The following is a 17,500-nucleotide window of genomic DNA, read 5'->3' as shown; positions in this document are numbered from 1 at the left end:
GGCCCGGCCGGGCGTGACCCTCCCCCGACTCGGAGGGGGGAGGCGCCGGCCGCGGTAGGCAAAGAGCGGCTCTGCCCACGCGCCACGGTGGTGGCGTCCGTGGCTACTACGCGCAGAGGAGGGGGGTCCGGTACCCCAAGGCACCCTCTCGGATCGCTAGAGAAGGCTTTCTCACCGAGGGCGTGTCGCCCCCGCCCATCGTCCGCCATCGGGCCCACCAAGGCGCTTACAGACACCATGGCCACACAACGCAGGAGGGATCTGCGGTAGAGGTAAGGCCTAGAGCAAGTCGGAGCGTCCGTGGTCAGGGCCGCGAGCCCGCGCTGCCCCGGGCTCGCCATCTCCGGCCACACTGGGCTTAGCTAGGGATCTAAAAGGCCCCTGTGCGGCTCCCAAGTCAGTGCCTCCCCTCAGGCCGAGACCAAGGGAGGCAGAGACTGGGACGGAGGTGCCGATCAAACAGCACCTCCCAACCAAAGAGCCAGCATCACGCCGCTGGCTCGGCCCGCCACAATCACTCCCACACCCGCGTGGAAACCCCAGCAAGGGGAACACGCGGGCACGCGCCCGAGCCTGCCCGCCCCCACACGGCACGCCGTGGGGTGGGGGCGACGAGGCACCCGTCCCCCGCGAGGGGGACGGGCACGCCTCCCTTACCGACTCGACCCCCCGCTTCTCAGACACACCAGCGCAGCGGTCACCTGAGGAGGGCGACGGGAACAGGGAACGACACCGCCACTCGGCCTCGGGCGCCTGAGGGACGACCTGGAACACTCCAGGGGCACCGCCAACGGCCGGGGGAGCGCGCTCACGCGTCCAAGAAGGCGCGCGGCGCGGCGGCAACACGGCCCGCCCCACCGTGGGGAGGGCCGCCCGCGAGACACAGCCAAGAGGCACAGGCGGAGCATCCGCCGCGTCACGGAGACCCCGACACCGCCCACGCCACAAGGCACGGGGCGGGGGAGCGAGGTCGGGCCGGATTCCGCACCCCTGCCACCTCCCACACGCCACTCGCAGCGGGGGAGAACGGGCGAGGGGGCCCGCGGGCAGAGCGAGAAGAGCGGTCCCGTTCGCCATGAACGTCCGTCCCTCGTCTGGCACGGCTTAGGCCCGGCCCGGGAGAGCACAGCATCACCACATCGATCAGCAGCATAACGCGAGGGATCCCCGAGCAAGGGAAGGCCGGCGAGGACAGCCAGCGGAGGAGCCTGCTTCAGCCTCACCGGCCCCCCTCCTCCTCTAGCAAGCGCGGGCGACGACCCCAGGACGAGAACGCCTGACACGCACTGGCACGGAGCCGGCGGGACGGGGTAAGTCGCGACCGCACCCGGGTGCCGGCGGCAGGGAGTGCACGTGGTAGAGGACCCCGCGCCCCTAACCCCGCCGCCCTCGGGTACCAGAGACCGGAGGTGGCACCACGGTCGCGGGGACGCCTGGAACGCACAAGAGCCGGCGCGCAGGCCCCAGCGGGCGGCTCAAGCGGCGGGGGTGGAAACGGGCGTCCGATTCTCGGCCAGAGCCCGGAGACCTCCCCGCACACGCATCCAGGCACCCGGAAGCTCTCGGGCGACTGTCACCCGAGCAGAGCGTGTCAGCACTTATCTGGCGGCACAAAACCACCCATTCAGGGGCAAGAATCGCCGCGCCCGGAGACGGGGCCCACCCACGGATCACGAGGGGAACCCCTGGATCACGGCCACGGCCACCAGACCCCAAGCACGACCCCATCGCCACCAGGCCCGGAGCTCCCGGGGCCATCTGGTCGACCCCAGAAGCGTGGCGGCAGGGGGAGCCGGGGACAGCCTCCCCGGGCCGCCCGCGCGGGCCGGGACCGGTCGGTCCCTCCCTCTGAGTCGCCGGGTCAGGACTTAGAAAAGAATTCCACGGAGGAGCCTCCGGCGACCGGGCCCGGGGCGGGACCGTGGCTCCCGTCCCTCAGCCGGGGCTCCACCTACGCCTCGAGCCGGCCCCCTCCCACCTCCGGACAAAGACGCGACCCGCGAAACTCGGAGAGAGAAGTCCGGTCCGACGGCCCGGACCCACCCCGGGCACGCGTCCCGGCCGGGGACGCCCTCCCCGGCCCGCCCTCGAGGGCTCCCGGGGCCGGTCCACGCTCTTCTCCAGGGCGGGACTTGGACAAAAAACTGCCACGGAGGAGGAGGCATCCGAGGACCGGGCCCGGTCCCCACCGCCAGAGCCGGTCGACTCGGAAGACCAGTGGGGAAAAGGCCAGCCCGGCGGCCGAGCCCGTCGCGCCCTCCACGGGCCTCCCCCGCAAGGCCCCGGCCGGTCCCCCACCTCCGGAGCGGGGCGCGGAAAGGGGATCGGCGACGCGGAAGGCCCGACCACCGGGCCGCCCTCAGGACGACGGCCGGGCACGGGACGAGTTCCCTCGCCCGTTCCCCCGCGGCGGCCCCCCACCCCCTCCCGGGGACGGAGGGGCACCGGCGGCTGCTGGTCGACCCGTCCGGGAGGCCCCACACCCCGGCCGGCACCGGGCGGCGCGGCGACAGCCACCTCCCTCAGTAGCCTGCACCTCCAATCTCCGGCGAGCGGGCGTCGCGCTCACGCCCCGGCGCCACCGGGCCAGATCCCGCCAGCGACGCCGGCCTCCCGGGACTCTGCCTCGGTCACCGCGGCCGAGTCCCGTCCCTTGGCCCGCGTCGCCGGAGCTCCGGAGGAAAGAGACGATATAAAAGCGGCCGCCAGGTGGCACCCGGCGACCGGCGACCGCCTCAGCGGGACGGAGCCGGAGCGCGGGCCCGCCGGGGAGCACAGCCGGGCCGCCGGGCCGCCAGATCCCGTCCCGGCGCCCCCTCGGACCCAGCCTCCCGGCCCAGCTCGGCCCCGGGGCGTCCGCCCGCGGGCTCGCGGCCGCCAAGGCGCAGCCCCAGCCGCAGGAGGGGGACCCGGAAAAGGTTTCTCGGGCGCTCACCGGGAAGGGGACGGGGAGAGTTCCCCCAGAGAGGCCAGGGGTCGGCCCGGGCCGGGCTGAGCCGGTGCGGCCGGGAGGCCGCCGCTTCCCGGAGCGGCCGGAGCGCCCCCGGGGCTCCCGGGAGGACTTAGAAAATCAGGGCGGGCGGGGACGGTCAAACCGAAACCAGGCACGTCATCCGAGAAGGACCGTGATGACGGGAGGAGGAAAGCTTTCAAGCGCAGAGGGTCTGTCGAAGGCAGGCGGAGAGTCTACCCGCTGAAACGGACGAAGATGGGAAAAAGAGGCTAGCTGAGGTGCCGACATTTAAGGAAATTAAAAAAAAAAAAAAAGCACGAGGGCGTGGAGAACTGGGGGAAAATCAACACTGAGAAATCTACCCTCTGAAACTGACGAAGATGGGCAACAGGGGCTAGCTCGGGTGGCAATCTTTAAGCAGAACACACACACACACACACACACACACACAAGCGCGTAGAGACCTGGGGAAAAAGCAACGCTGAGAAATCTACCCTCTGAAACTGACGAACATGGGCAACACAGGCTAGCTCAGGTGGCAATCGTTAAGCAAAAAAATAAATAAATAAAATAAAAAACTACAATGGCGAGGAGACCCGGTGAAAAAGCAACCCTGAAAAAAGGTACCCTCTGAAACGGAGGAAGCAGGGCAACAGAGCCTAGCTCAGGTGACAATATTTAAGCCAAAAAGAAAGAAAGAAAGAAACAAAGAAACAAAGAAAAGAGCAAGGGAGTGGAGACCTTGGGAAAGAGCGATACTGAAAAATCTAGCCTCTGAAACTGACAAAGATGGGCAACACACGTTAGCTCAAGTGCCAATCTTGCAAAGAAAACACACACACTCACACACACACACACACACTGAGGGACGTGGAGACCTGGGGAAAAAGCAACACTGAGAAATCCACCCTCTGAAGCTGACGAAAATGGGCCACAGAGGCTAGCTCAGGCGGCAATCGTTAAGCAAAAGAAACACACAAGGGCGTGGAGACCTGGGGAAAAAGCAACACTGAGAAATCCACCCTCAGAAACTGAGAAAGAAGCGCAACAGAGGCTAGCTCAGGTGGCAATCGTTAAGCAAAAGAAACACACAAGGGCGTGGAGACCCGGGTAAAAAGCAGCACGGAGAAATCCACCCTCTGAAACTGAGGAACATGGGCAACAGACGCTAGCTCAGGTTGGAACCTTTAAGCAGAAAAGAAAGACACCAGGGCGTGGAGAGCTGGCGAAAAAGCAACACTGAGAAATCTACCCTCTGAAACTGAGAAAGAAGCGCAACAGAGGCTAGCTCAGGTGGCAATCTTTAAGCAAAAGAAACACACAAGGGCGTGGAGACCTGGGGAAAAAGCAACACTGAGAAATCCACCCTCTGAAGCTGACGAAAATGGGCAACAGAGGCTACCTCAGGTGGCAATCATTAAGCAAAATAATAAAATAAAATAAAAAACTACAATGGCGAGGAGACCCGGTGAAAAAGCAACCCTGAAAAAAGGTACCCGCTGAAACGGAGGAAGCAGGGCAACAGAGCCTAGCTCAGGTGACAATATTTAAGCCAAAAAGAAAGAAAGAAAGAAAGAAAGGAAGAAAGAAAGAAAAGAGCAAGGGAGTGGAGACCTTGGGAAAGAGCGATACTGAAAAATCTAGCCTCTGACTGACAAAGACTGGCAACACACGTTAGCTCAAGTGCCAATCTTGCAAAGAAAACACACACACTCACACACACACACACTGAGGGACTTGGAGACCTGGGGAAAAAGCAACACTGAGAAATCCACCCTCTGAAGCTGACGAAAATGGGCCACAGAGGCTAGCTCAGGTGGCAATCGTTAAGCAAAAGAAACACACAAGGGCGTGGAGACCTGGGGAAAAAGCAACACGGAGAAATCCACCCTCTGAAACTGACGAAGAAGGGCAACAGATGCTAGCTTAGGTTCAATATTTGAGCAAAAAAAAAAAAAAAAAAAAACCCACACACAAGGGCGTGCAGAACTTGGGAAAGAGCAAGACTGAGAAATCTACCCTCTGAAACTGACAAAGATGGGCCACAGAGGCTAGCTCAGGTGGCAATCGTTAAGCAAAAGAAACACACAAGGGCGTGGAGACCTGGGGAAAAAGCAACACTGAGAAATCTACCATCTGAAACTGAAGAAGATGGGCAACAGAGGCTAGCTCAGGTGGCAATCATTAAGCAAAAAAAATAAAAAATATAAAAATACAATGGCGAGGAGACCCGGTGAAAAAGCAACCCTGAAAAAAGGTACCCGCTGAAACGGAGGAAGCAGGGCAACAGAGCCTAGCTCAGGTGACAATCTTTAAGCCAAAAAAAAAAAAAAAAAAGAAAAGAAAAGAGCAAGGGAGTGGAGACCTTGGGAAAGAGCGATACTGAAAAATCTAGCCTCTGAAACTGACAAAGATTGGCAACACACGTTAGCTCAAGTGCCAATCTTGCAAAGAAAACACACACACTCACACACACACACACTGAGGGACTTGGAGACCTGGGGAAAAAGCAACACTGAGAAACCTACCCTCTCAAACTGACGAAGATGGGCAACAGATGCTAGCTTAGGTTCAATATTTGAGCAAAAAAAAAAAAAAAAAACACACACACACACAAGGGCGTGCAGAACTTGGGAAAGAGCAAGACTGAGAAATCTACCCTCTGAAACTGACAAAGATGGGAAACAGAGGCTTAGCTCAGGTGGCAATCTTTAAGCAGAAAAAAAAAAAACAACAACAACAAAAAACCCCCACAATGGAGTGGAGACCCGGGGGAAATCAACACTGAAAAATACAAATACAATGGAAGGCCAATAGACAGAGCAGGCACTTTCACCTGGGGAGGAGGAGGTACGCATGGATGACCAATAAGCGCATGCAAAGATGTGAGCTGTTCCCTGGAAAAGCAAGTGAGAAAATTAGAGGGAGACATTGTGGGGACACACGGGTGAGACTGGCTTCTTCCAAATACAGGAACAGGATCAAACTGCTAGTGAGGTCGCGGAGAAGCCAAGTCAGTCACTCACGCCTCACTGGTGGTGAAGGGAAACGGTATGGCCTCTGTGAAAAATGGCGTGGCGGGTTCCAAAACTCACACGCCGCGGAAACAACCACCGAAAGTGGCAACCTACATAAGCCCTTGGTGTATCTTGCCTCCTAAGAGCGTCTGTATGTAGCTGGAGCCTTGGGTCGTTAAGGCTTCCACAGTGATCTGTGGTGGTGGTGGGGGGGGGCCTTGGGCCTTGGGGGTCTCCGCTGGACCTCCAGGAAGTCAGCTTTTGTGGAGTCCCGTGAGTCCTTCCAGGGAGGGAGGCATCCAACCCGAGGGTGGTCTGGAGGGCACCACTCCCGCCACTCCCGGGGGCTGGGGCGGGGGGCGGGGTGGGGGCTGCGGCCACGTTCCTGTTCATTCACACAGAATCCGGGGCATGAATGTTCTTAGCAGCTCTGTTCCACACAGACCCACACTGGAAACCACACAGATGTCCTGCAAGTCCCATCCCTTGCTCATGTCGCCGGGGCTCCGGAGGAGGGCCACTCTGTAAAAGCGGCCGCCAGATGGCGCCCAACAACCGGCGCGGAGGGGTCAGCGGGAGGGAACCGGGTCACCGGCCAGCGAGAGTGCACAGCCTGAGCCCACCGCCGGGTCAGGTCTCTCTCTGTCTACCTCTGTCTCTGTCTCTCTGTCTCTCTGTCTCTGACTCTGTCTCTCTCTCTCTTTCTCTCTGGGCCCGCTTGGGGCGGCCGGGAGGTCACCACGCGAGGCCCCAGGATGTCCACCTCGGAGCTCCCAGGCAGCACAGGGCAACCCTGGGCGCAGAAGGAGGTCTTGGAAAATCGGCGGGGAGGGGGGTGGGGTGGGTGGGCTTGCCAGGAAGGGGACAGACTCCCCACGTGACTCCTGGGCCGGGCCGGGGCTGCCGGCTGGCTGACGCGGACAGAGGGTGGAAAAGTCCCCGGAGATGCCACGGGGCAGGCCGGGGCTGCCGGCCCCCGATTCCCTGAGCGGCCCGAGCACTTCCCGGGTCCCGGGAGGACTTAGAAAATCAGGGCGGGGTGGGGGGTGGGGGTCGCTGTCAAACCGAAACCATGCACGTCATCAGAGAAGGACCGTGACGACGGAGGAATTGTCCGCAGTCTGTCAGGAATTGTGTGCAGCCTGTCACTTCCGGCCCAGAGGGTCTTTCTAAGGCAGACGGACAGACAGAGCCCACAAGTCGTAGAGGAAAGGACCGAGCCGCTTGGCCGCTGAAAAGTTTACAAGACAAAACGGGTCTCCCTCCGCACGGGGCCACAGCAAAGCCCAAAGATGACACACGGGGGGAGCATGGGTGCAGATTCACGTGTGGTGATAAGAATATGGATTTCAGCAGGGCTTCCCGTCCTCATCAACAAGCAGAAGCACCCAAATGGTGCGGGTTGGGGGCAGAGACCTCACAGCCATTCCCTCCACAAATCGAGTTCCCCGGGACATCCTCACAGCGCCGTGCTGTGAGTGTGTGTGGGTGTTTAAAATGGGGTAAATGTGGACGTGGAACTGCTCCGTGAAACCAAAATAACAACAGTCGTAGATCTTCTTTGGTCATTTAGAAAATTCTTCCCCCCCCCCCCCCCCCAGCGGTGCACGTATTTCCCTTCCAAAAAAGAAGAACGGGAAAGGAGATGTTAAAGGCAAGCAGAGAGAGGAAAACTGTTGCAAAACAAAAGCTGAGCTCCCGTCCGAGGGAGGCCTCCTCCGTTAGAGGCCTAGGAAATCATTCTGACAAAATGGAGGATCTCTGTCTTTGGTGTCGATTCCCTCAGAGGTCAAGAGAAACCTTTTCCAATGTCTTTATCAGGAGGAGACTAGAAGTTAGAGAAAAGTATCCTTTCGAGAGCGAGAAAAACCAATTCTGATTTTGCATCAGCTTCCCTCCGATCTTGAAACTCATTGACTTGATTCCATTCTGTCGATGGAAATAATCCGGAACCAATCTATCCGTGAAAATCGGGGTGAGTTTATTCTGACCTAAGATGTAAGGACTGTGGCCCGGGGCCTTTCTTCCTGAAGGAAGAAAGGGCGCCCGGGAAGTGGGGTGTACAGAGTGCTTCTAGACCCCCAGAGAGGACGTTTCACATAGGATCGAAAGGTCCCTTGGACGATAGTCGCGACACTGCTCTGTCAGCACAGCGATCGACAGACACCGCTGGGTGGCAGGTCTGTTGTCTGGGCCTGGGTGGTCACAGGTGAGCCGGATGGTCAAAGGTGAGCGCAACCATCCGTTCCTAGCCTAAGGAAAGATGCCTCTCCTTAAGGAAAGGCCCGAGCACGGGGAAGCTGCTCCTTTCCCTTAAGGGCATTGGTTCTTGCCGTAGGAAATGTTTAAAGCAGATCTACGATGCAATGCGTGCTCGACGGCCACGTCAGGCCCTTTTGGAAAAACACTGTCAGGCCGAATTAGGCCGACACCCAATGGCTTCCTCATAGACTCCAATAGATCCTATCGCTCGCCATTTCTATCTGTCCACTCGTTCCAATTTTAGGCCACTTGACCACGAACAGACCTTTTTCTCAGATTTTTTTCCCCGTGATCACCTTTTCACAGACAAAACGATCTTTACTTTTTAGGCCCTCTTGCCTGAAGGCAGCCATCTCACTTTCCTTGAACACAAAGATGTTTCCCATATTCACTTTTAGTGGCTTTTTGTTTTGTTTTGTGTTGTTTTGTTTTGAGGACGATGAGCCCTGAGCTAACTGCTGCCAATCCTCCTCTTTTTGCCGAGGAAGGCTGGCCCTGAGCTAACCTCCGTGCCCATCTTCCTCTATTTCATATGTGGGACGCCTACCACCACGTGGCTCGCCCAGCGGTGCCACGTCCACCCCCGGGATCCGAACCGGCGAACCCCGGGCCGGCGAAGTGGAACAGGCACACTTAACCAGCGCGCCACTGGGCCGGCCTAGTGGCTTTCATCGCATTCGTTAAGTAGAATTTTTAACCCTCACGAACCTTAATTTTGGTGAAAACTAAGAAGTCAGCAATTAGGAACTGTCCTTCCCATGAGCAGTCTGTCGCTTGGCCAATTTCTAAACACTTGGCCACTTTTAGAAACATGGGATTTCATAGGTTTATCTCTTCCTTCGCTTTATTTGATTTCATCTCACTTTAGTTTTTGGGTGAGGAAGATCGGCCCTCACAGAGCTGACGCCTGTTGCCAATCTTCCTCTTCTTTCTGCTTGAGGGAGAGCGGGCCCGAGGTAACACCTGCGCCCCACTTCCTTGATCTTGCGGACGGGATGCCACCACAGCCCGGAGTGAGGAGCGGTGGAGGTCCACGCCCGGGATCTGAACCCGAGGACCCCAGGCTGCCGAAGCTGAGTGCAGGAGCTTAACCACTATGCCGCCGTGCCGCCGTCCCCTGTCAAAGCTTTTAATAAAGCACGAGACGTGTTCCTCGATAGACCCAAAGGTCTTTTCGTTTCCGTATCCTCACAAACCCAAAGTAGATAAACTTCTATTTAGCCACTCACGTCTCAGGTTCTATCTTACTCGGAAATGATCTACATCGTCAAGGAAATTGTTTTTGTCTTAAGTTTGGCACCCGAGCTAACGACTGTTGCCAATCTTCCGTTTTTGTTTCCCCCCCCCCCGCGATTTTTCTCCCCAAATCCCCCCCATGACATAGTTGTCTATCTTAGTTGAGGGCCGTTCTAGTTGTGGCATGTGGGACGCCGCCTCCACACGGCCCGACGAGCGGTGCCGTGTCCGTGCCTGGGATCTGAACGGGCAAAACCCTGGGCCGCCGAAGGGGAGCGTGTGAACTTAACCACTCGGCCACGGGGCTGCCCCCGTCCGTGGACTTTTTTATCACCTGATTTCACCTCGCAAAACTTCAAAGCTTCAAGTTATCAGAGAGGTTTGGGAAGTTGTTTTTATTTATTTAATTAATTTATTTTTCGAGGAAGACGAGCCCCGAGCTGACACCTGCTGCCAATTCTCCTCTTTTTGCCCCGGGAGAGTGGTCCCGAGCTAACATCCGTGCCCATCCTCCTCCCGTTGATAGGCGGGACGCCAACCACAGCGTGGCTCACCAAGCGGCGCCACGTCCGCACCCCGGATCCGAACCGGCGAACCCCTGGCCGACAAAACGGAACGTGCGAACTTAACTGCTGTGCCGCCGGGCTGGCCCTTCGGGAAGTTCTTTTCAGGACACGGGCCATAAACTAGAATCACCGCTACAGGTTTATCGGAGCGACATCAGCGTTCGTGGTGGATTGAGTCGTCCCCTCTGTCTCTCCCCTCCAGGGGACAACCAAAGGGACGTCTATCGACCCACCCACCAAGGATTCCCCCCCCCCCCGCATGGCACAGCAGGATGCCTGAGAGATCCACGCAGCCCTACAGCGGCAAGTCACATTCGCACAGTCAAAATTCAATGGCAGAGGGGGCTGGCCCCGTGGCCGAGTGGTTAAGTTCGCACGCTCCGCTGCAGGCGGCCCAGTGTTTCGTGGGTTCGAATCCTGGGCGCGGACATGGCACTGTTCATCAGACCACGCTGAGGCAGCGTCCCACATGCCACAACTAGAAGAACCCACAACGAAGAATACACAACTATGTACCGGGGGGCTTTGGGGAGAAAAAGGAAAAAATAAAATCTTTAAAAAAAAAATTCAATGGCAGAGACAAAACGTTAAGGTCAGCGAGAGGGAAGAGAATAACCGGCCCAGGAGCAACAGTGTGAAGAACATGGAGAAGACGGGTCCTAGACGCCGGGGTCCCCGGAGCAGCAATTTCATCAGAGGCCCGCGAACGTCCACGATCTCCACACCACGTTTATGGCCGACTGCGTGTGTGGGTCCTTTGGAATCGACCAGGCTACCGTCTGGGCCACTTTGGGACATCGTGTCTAGCTGCCCCGAGCGGTGGAGCTGTCGTTCGAGTGTAAGATGGGGCCCGTCCGGGGAGAGCATGGGGACGGGGAAAGGGAGGCCGCGGGAAGTCACAGAGTCTGAGGTGTTCGGGGGAGACCGACTCTTCTAAAGTGGAGGCGGTAGAAGGAGAGCAGCAGGATTTTTGGATTTTTGTTCTCTCTGTTAGGTATCTGGGTCCGGAGGAGAGTGGGGCGGGGGGGGATGGTTGTGGTGGTGGTGGTGGTGGTGGGTGTGAGGCTGAGGCAGGGCTGGTGTTTCCTTTCCGGGTCAGGTGAAAGAGCTCCTCCAGTGGAGGTTTTTGGACAAGGGGTCTGGTCTGGCAGGATGGGAGGTTGCGGGTCGAGCCACAGGGGAATCTGTCGTAGCTCAGACTCGGGCCTTTGAAGAAATAGACAGAGAGAGGAGTTTTGCTCTGTCTGTCACCGCAGCCGGCACCTCAGGAGCAACAACAGAAGGCTTCCCGAATGAGTGAAGGGGCAGGAGCCAGCGTGCCCCGTGCCTCTCTCAGCCCTGCGCCGGCAGGGAAGGAAGCAGGCAGGCAGGCAGGCAGGCAGGCCTCAGGGCTACTCCCGTCCTACTGCCCGGTGGTCCCTGTCCCGGCCCCGCCCCCACTCTCCCCCTGACCCTCACCGCTCCCCAGCCCTCTTGTCAGCCAGAGAGGCGATGGGGGGGGCGGGGCGGTCCCAGAACAAGTTTCCTCTCATCCACCATCATCTTGCCACCCTGACGACTTGGCCCGAGATCCTGCCTAGGCTGTAGCCGTGTGTGGTTTTCCTGTGGACAAGGGGGCCGGTTCACCATTTCGGAGGAAACCCCTAGCCTTCCACTGCCGAGTCGAGTCGGTGGGACTCGCCAGCCTGGGAGGGGGGAGGGGGGAGGGGAGGTCAGGCCCATTCATTCCGACGGGCCTGGTGTCAGGGCTTCATTCAAGTGCAGGAAGCTCTCTCCCATGGCCTCGGGCTCTTTTCCATTGAACGGCTTTCTTCAATTCCCCCACCCTTAGGCCGCAGTCCGCCAAGGGCCGGGAGGCAGGGAGGGAAGATGTTGGGGCAGGGTGGCTGTCTGAGAAACTCGCCTCGTCTGGGGCAGAAAGAGTGCCCCCCTCCTTTCTCTAACCCTACTAGACTGCTTGAGGATCACGGACGGTTTGGCTCATCGATGAGCCCTGCGTTATGGGCCCGGCAAGCAAACTCCTAACTGGCAACCCGCTGCTCTAGGCGTGTGTGGGTTTTTTGATCATTCACCTTCAAGTTCGCACGACATTGGTCCGTGTCCCCCGCCCCAGCTTCCCATGGGAAATCCTCCGTCTCTTTCCACAGACTCACTGGCGACTTCACACAGCGCCTGCCTCCTCCTCCTCCTCCTCCTCCTCCTCCTCCTCCTCCTCCTCCTCCTCCTCCTCTGAAGGGGCTGACCCCGTGGCCGAGCGGTTGAGTTTGCACGCTCCGCTTCAGCGGCCCGGGGCTTCAAAGGTTCGGATCCTGGGCTCGGACACGGTACCGCTCATCAAGCCACGCTGAGGTGGCGTCCCACACGGCAGAACCAGAGGGACCCTCAAAGAGAATATACAACTAGGTACTGGGGTGCTCTGGGGAGAAGAAGAAGAAGGAGGAGGAATAAAAAGAAAAGATAAGATTGGCAATGAGCTCGGGTGCCGGTCTTTAAAAAAAAAAAAAAAAAAAAGAGGAAGAAAGATGGACAAACAGGAACGAATCCCACTGACGGCACCTCCAAATGGTGGGGGGTAGGGGGGTGGGGGGGGTGGGGAGTGGCATCATCGGGCCAATGGTGACTCTAAGTCGTGATCCCGCGGTTGTGTTATTTGATATTTTATCGAATCGATTTATTATTTTATTTTTGAGGAAGATGAGCCCTGAGCGAACATCTGCCGCCAATCCTCCTCTGTCGGCCGAGGAAGACTGGCCCTGAGCTGACATCCGTGCCCATCCCCCTCTACTTTCCAGGTGGGATGCCTGCCATAGAGTGTCTCGCCAAGCGGTGCTGGGTCCTGCGCCCGGGATCCGGACCGGCGAACCCGGGGCCGGCGGAGCGGAACGTGCGAACTTCACCGCTGCGCCACCGGGCCGGCCCCCGGAGTTGTTTTAAAAATCCAGTAAGGGGCTGGCCCCGTGGCCGAGTGGTTAAGTTCGCGCGCTCCGCTGCAGGCGGCCCAGTGTTTCGTCGGTTCGGATCCCGGGCGCGGACACGGCACTGCTCATCAAACCACGCTGAGGCGGCGTCCCACATGCCACCGCTAGAAGGACCCACAACGAAGAACACACAACTATGTACCGGGGGGCTTTGGGGAGAAAAAGGAAAGACAAAAAATAAAATCTTCAAAACTCCAATAAAACTTTGAGTGAAGACGACGAGGAGGATGCGAAACGTATCTCACGCCTCCGAGCCGAGCCGTCCGTTTAGGAAGGGGGACGAGGACCCTTTGTAAGCGATGTCCCTTTTTAAGCACCATTCTAAACCACAGAACAGAACTCCCTCTCCTCGACCCGGAGCGACCCGGAGCGAGGAGGTTCCTGGGTGTGTCAGAGAGGGCCACGTCCTCTGCAGCACGAACGAACCGCCAGGGTTCGGCCACGGGAAAGAATTTCTTCCTCTCCAGGTGGACTAAAAGTCGCCGACGGCAGCGGGCGTAGGTGCTATCCTTCCCGTCCAGGAAAGGCAGGGAGAACTTCAGCCGTGAAGAGAAGGAGGTCTTCCTCACTCCCCGTTTCGGGAGGGCCCCTTTGGCAGGGGAGTTTTGTCTCCTGATTTCAAGTCAGGAAGAAAAGGGAGAGAGAGAGAGAGTGTCCTTCTCGTGTCAGGTCGGTCTGAGGGGGACCTCCTCTGGTTTCCTCCCTTCCCAGGGAAGGCCGTTCGCTCCTTCTTCTAGAAAAAGCTCCCAAAGCACCACCGCCCAGGATGGTTGACCTACGCCCATCGTCCCTCCTTTCCCAATCATTTCTACCGCGACAGAGGGACAGAGGCCCCGGCCCCATCCCCATCCCCACCCCCACCCCCATCGCCTGCCTCCTTGATGGCCAAAGGAGCTGCCTCTGAGAATGGAACGGGGCTTGGAAACCTTCTAGAGGGGTGACTCTCACCTGCCTGCCTGCTGGGAAAAGCACCCACGCTGTCCATCGGACTGCTCTTTTGGGCAAACGTAGGCGTGCCACGTAGCGATCGACAGCTATGGCGGGGGGGCGGGGGCGGGGTGGCGTGGTGGTGCCCAGGATCCACGACACGTGACGGCTGCGGAGCACGACAGCCCTAAGACCTTGAGGGAGACGGGGTGGCGCGTGAATCCTTTCGGAACGAGAACGACAGGAAACGCTGACGGGGACGTGTTCTCGTCTCGAGAACACACCAACGCCTCGCACGGTGTCTGACCCGGGGTGCCTCTGACTTTTGTCATCAGAGAAGATCCTGTCGACCGCCCCTCACGCTTTGGGGAAAAGGGGAGAGGGACTCGGTAGCACGGGAGAAGCCATCCATCCGCCCTTCCTTTCCGTCTTCACGGCTCCTTCTCGTGGAAAACGAGGAAGCCGTCCGGAGGAACGGAACACTGACCCGGGCCAAAGCGTGGCCCAGCCTGAGCCTCCAAAACCTTCTGCTAAGTGAGAGGTGCCAGACATCCAAGGCGACCTACGTTGCGATTCCACACAGAGGAGAGAGCTAGAACGGTCCAACCCTAGAGGGCGACAGCAGATGGCGGCGGTGGTGGTGGTCGTGGTGAGGCAGATCCGGGAGTGGGGCCGTTTTTTCTTTCGGAGGGAGGGGATGGAAACGGAAACCTTCTGGAAATAGATAGCCGTGACGGATGCGCCACCTTGGGGAGGGAGACTCCCGAAGGCCACTGGCTTGTGCCCCGTGGAAAGGATGGATTCGGTGGGATGGGAATTCTACCTCCGTGTAGAGCGTGTGGTAAACCACGAGGTGGGTGGGTGGGTGGATGGCCTCCCTGCCTCGCCTCCACCTAGACGTCCACACACAGAGACCGACGAGGGAGGGAGGGAGGGAGAGAGACAAGGTGGACAGAGGCCAAGGCCGAGGCCGAGGCAGTGAGCGAGTAAGTGATCGACCCTGGCCATAGGGATTCCTCAGAGGGCGTCTCTTGGCTCCCCAAACGAAGAATGTGTGTGGAGATCGAGAAAGATCACCGACCTAGGAGAACCAGCAAGACTTCCTCACCCTCCAGAGAGCCGCTGGGCCCCTGCCGTCCCTGCCACCGCCACCCCTACCCCTCGCCTTTGGCAGCGACGCCAACGAAAGGCAGGCAGACGAGTGGGAGAGTCGTGTGGTGGTGTCCCCCAAGGAAGGTGGGTCCATGCCGACGAGCGGTCGTCGGCGTGTGGAAAAGCCAGAGGCGGGCTGACTAGAAGGAGGGCGTCCTGGGGGAAGGGGCCAGGGTGTGAGGGAGAGAGGCCTGTTTCTCTTCCCCTGTTGGTCCCAAGTCAGGGGCCCAAAGGAGGAAAGCTGTCCGTTCCTTTCCGACTCGGACGGTTCGGGCGGGACCGACCGATCCCCGCGGCGGCGCGGTCGGGGCTTTCTGGACCAGAACCCCTCTCTCCGTCGCCTTTCGACCACACACACGCTTTAGAGGCCAAGAGAAAATGGATCGGGTCTCTCTGTCTCTCTCCCTAGAAAACAAGGGCCGGGGGCCGAGCCCGTGGACGAGCGGTCAAGTACGCGCCCCCACCCCGACCCCCGGCTTCGACGGCCCAGGTTTTCACCGGTTCGGATCCTGGGCGCAGCCCCAGACCCAGCATCGCCCTTCAAGCCCACATAGCAGAAACCCGAAAGACCTACCACTGGAACCTACAACTATGGATGGACGGGACGGGACGGGACGGGGCGGGGCGGGGCGGGGCGGGGGTGGGGGGGGGCGGCTTTGGGGAGAAGGAAGAAAGAAAAAATAAAAGAAACACAAGGACGGTCATCGCGATAGTTCTTTCCACTTCCATCCATATGTTAACAGGACCCAAGTTTCCCGACCTCCATTTGGATGTATGTTAACTAAATGGAGAAGCTATTCAAAGGACTCCTCTAAAGAAGTCCACGTTCTTCTTTCTAAATGATAATGAAAATCATTGTCACCACCGCTCTTCCGACCCTCCATGTCCAGACGGCCTCCCGCCCCTCCCCCATCCCCAACTCCCGCCCCGCCCCGCCCCGCGCCGACCCCCGCCCCCCCCCCCCCCCCCGGCATTCGCCCCGCCCACCTTTCCCTCTCCACTCCTACCCCCCCGCCCCCCGCCGCCCGGGACACCACCCCCCGCACCCCCCCCCCCCCCCCATCCCGGCCGGGCCACCTGGTCGACCTCCTCGAACACTATATAAGAGGATGCCGGGCAGCCGGTGGCGCCCGACAAGCGGCCTCCTCACCGGCCGGACGGATCAGCCTCGCGGGGGCGGGCGATGGGGAGGCGTTCGTCCAGGTCAGGTCAGGTCGGGGGAGGGAGGATGCAGCGCCGGCCGGCCTGGTGCGTCGCCTGGTCCCGATCCACCCCGCGTCTCGTTTCTCGGGCCGGGACGAGTACAGGCGGGGAGGCCGACTCGGTCACGGAAAGCGGCCTTGGGGAGGTTTTGGCGAACGTCCCTGTCCCAGGGCCGTCTGCCGACTAGGGGACGGAGTCCTCCTCCATGCGCCTTCTCGCCCCCAGTCGGGCGGGTTGTGGGTCGCGCGGTCGACTTGGCCATTTCACCGGAGGCGTCCTGCCTGCCGGGGCTCCCTCCCTCGGGCCGGTGCGAGCGGTCCTCGGGCGGCCCGGGAATTTGGGCCGCAGCGAACGAACGAACGAAGCCCGTCCCTCCTGCGTCGGCACGGATGAGACACAGCCCTGGTGGATGGAGCCGCTTTCCTCGGGTTTCCTTTTGCTTTCGGCCGCTGCTGCCACCAAACCTCCCTAAACGATAGGAATGAAAACGGGAACCGTTGGCATAATAAAAGCGTTTTGGTTGGCGTGTTTCTTGGCTTTTGGGGACTCGAGAGGTATGATGGATGATCTCCGATTGTCCTTTGGAAGGAAGGTCTATTTCATCCCAGTCGCACGAACCCCGCAAACGTGCGGCTGGACGAGGGAGGGAGGGAGGGAGGGAGGGAGGGAGGGAGGCCAACCACGGGATTTCCGCACGACCAGCTGATGGACACGACCGCCCCCGTGAGCCGGGCGGAGGGCAGCCGCCCGGGTCTCGCAGCTACGTGCCCGCGGAACCCTCGGGACTGCGAGAAGCCCGAGCGACCCGCAGTCACGCGGCGCTCGGCGCGGACATCTGGTCGGCCCGCGCGCCACGGGACCCGGGGGCCGATTCCGGGCCGGGCCGCTGGTCGACCCGGCAGGGCGGCGGCCCCGGGGGCCTCGCCGCTGCTCGTCCGCAGGCTCCAGGGAGCCCTCGGGGCTCCGAGAAGCCCGAGCGCCCCGTGGCCCCGCGACCCCGCGGCGCTCGGCGCGGACATCTGGTCGACCCGCGTGCCACCAGACCCGGGGGCCGGGTCGCCGGTCGACCCGGCAGGGCGGCGGCCCCGGCGGCCTCGCCGCTGCTCGTCCGCCGGGTCGCCGGAGCCCTCGAGCCTCCGAGAAGGCCGAGCGCCCCGCGGTCCCGCGCCGCTCGGCGCTCGGCGCGGACATCTGGTCGACCCGCGC

At 60.0% G+C, this 17,500-nt stretch overlaps 1 long non-coding RNA gene across 1 annotated transcript; it reads right to left on the bottom strand.

Annotated features, from left to right (window-relative positions):
* Positions 1 to 12,690: 12,690 nt before the first annotated feature.
* On the bottom strand, positions 12,691 to 16,046 carry LOC138922345 (uncharacterized). The gene is made up of 2 exons (XR_011435435.1): positions 13,961 to 16,046; positions 12,691 to 13,624 (listed from the first exon to the last, which is right to left on the bottom strand). It is a non-coding gene; the product is annotated as an uncharacterized lncRNA (long non-coding RNA).
* Positions 16,047 to 17,500: the final 1,454 nt, after the last annotated feature.

The sequence above is a fragment of the Equus caballus genome, unplaced genomic scaffold (genome assembly GCF_041296265.1).
Source record: "Equus caballus isolate H_3958 breed thoroughbred unplaced genomic scaffold, TB-T2T haplotype2-0000773, whole genome shotgun sequence".
In the NCBI taxonomy this organism is placed as follows: Eukaryota; Metazoa; Chordata; class Mammalia; order Perissodactyla; family Equidae; genus Equus; species Equus caballus.
The sequence above is the reverse complement of the archived record's forward strand: the minus strand, read 5'-3'. Positions and strand labels throughout refer to the sequence as shown.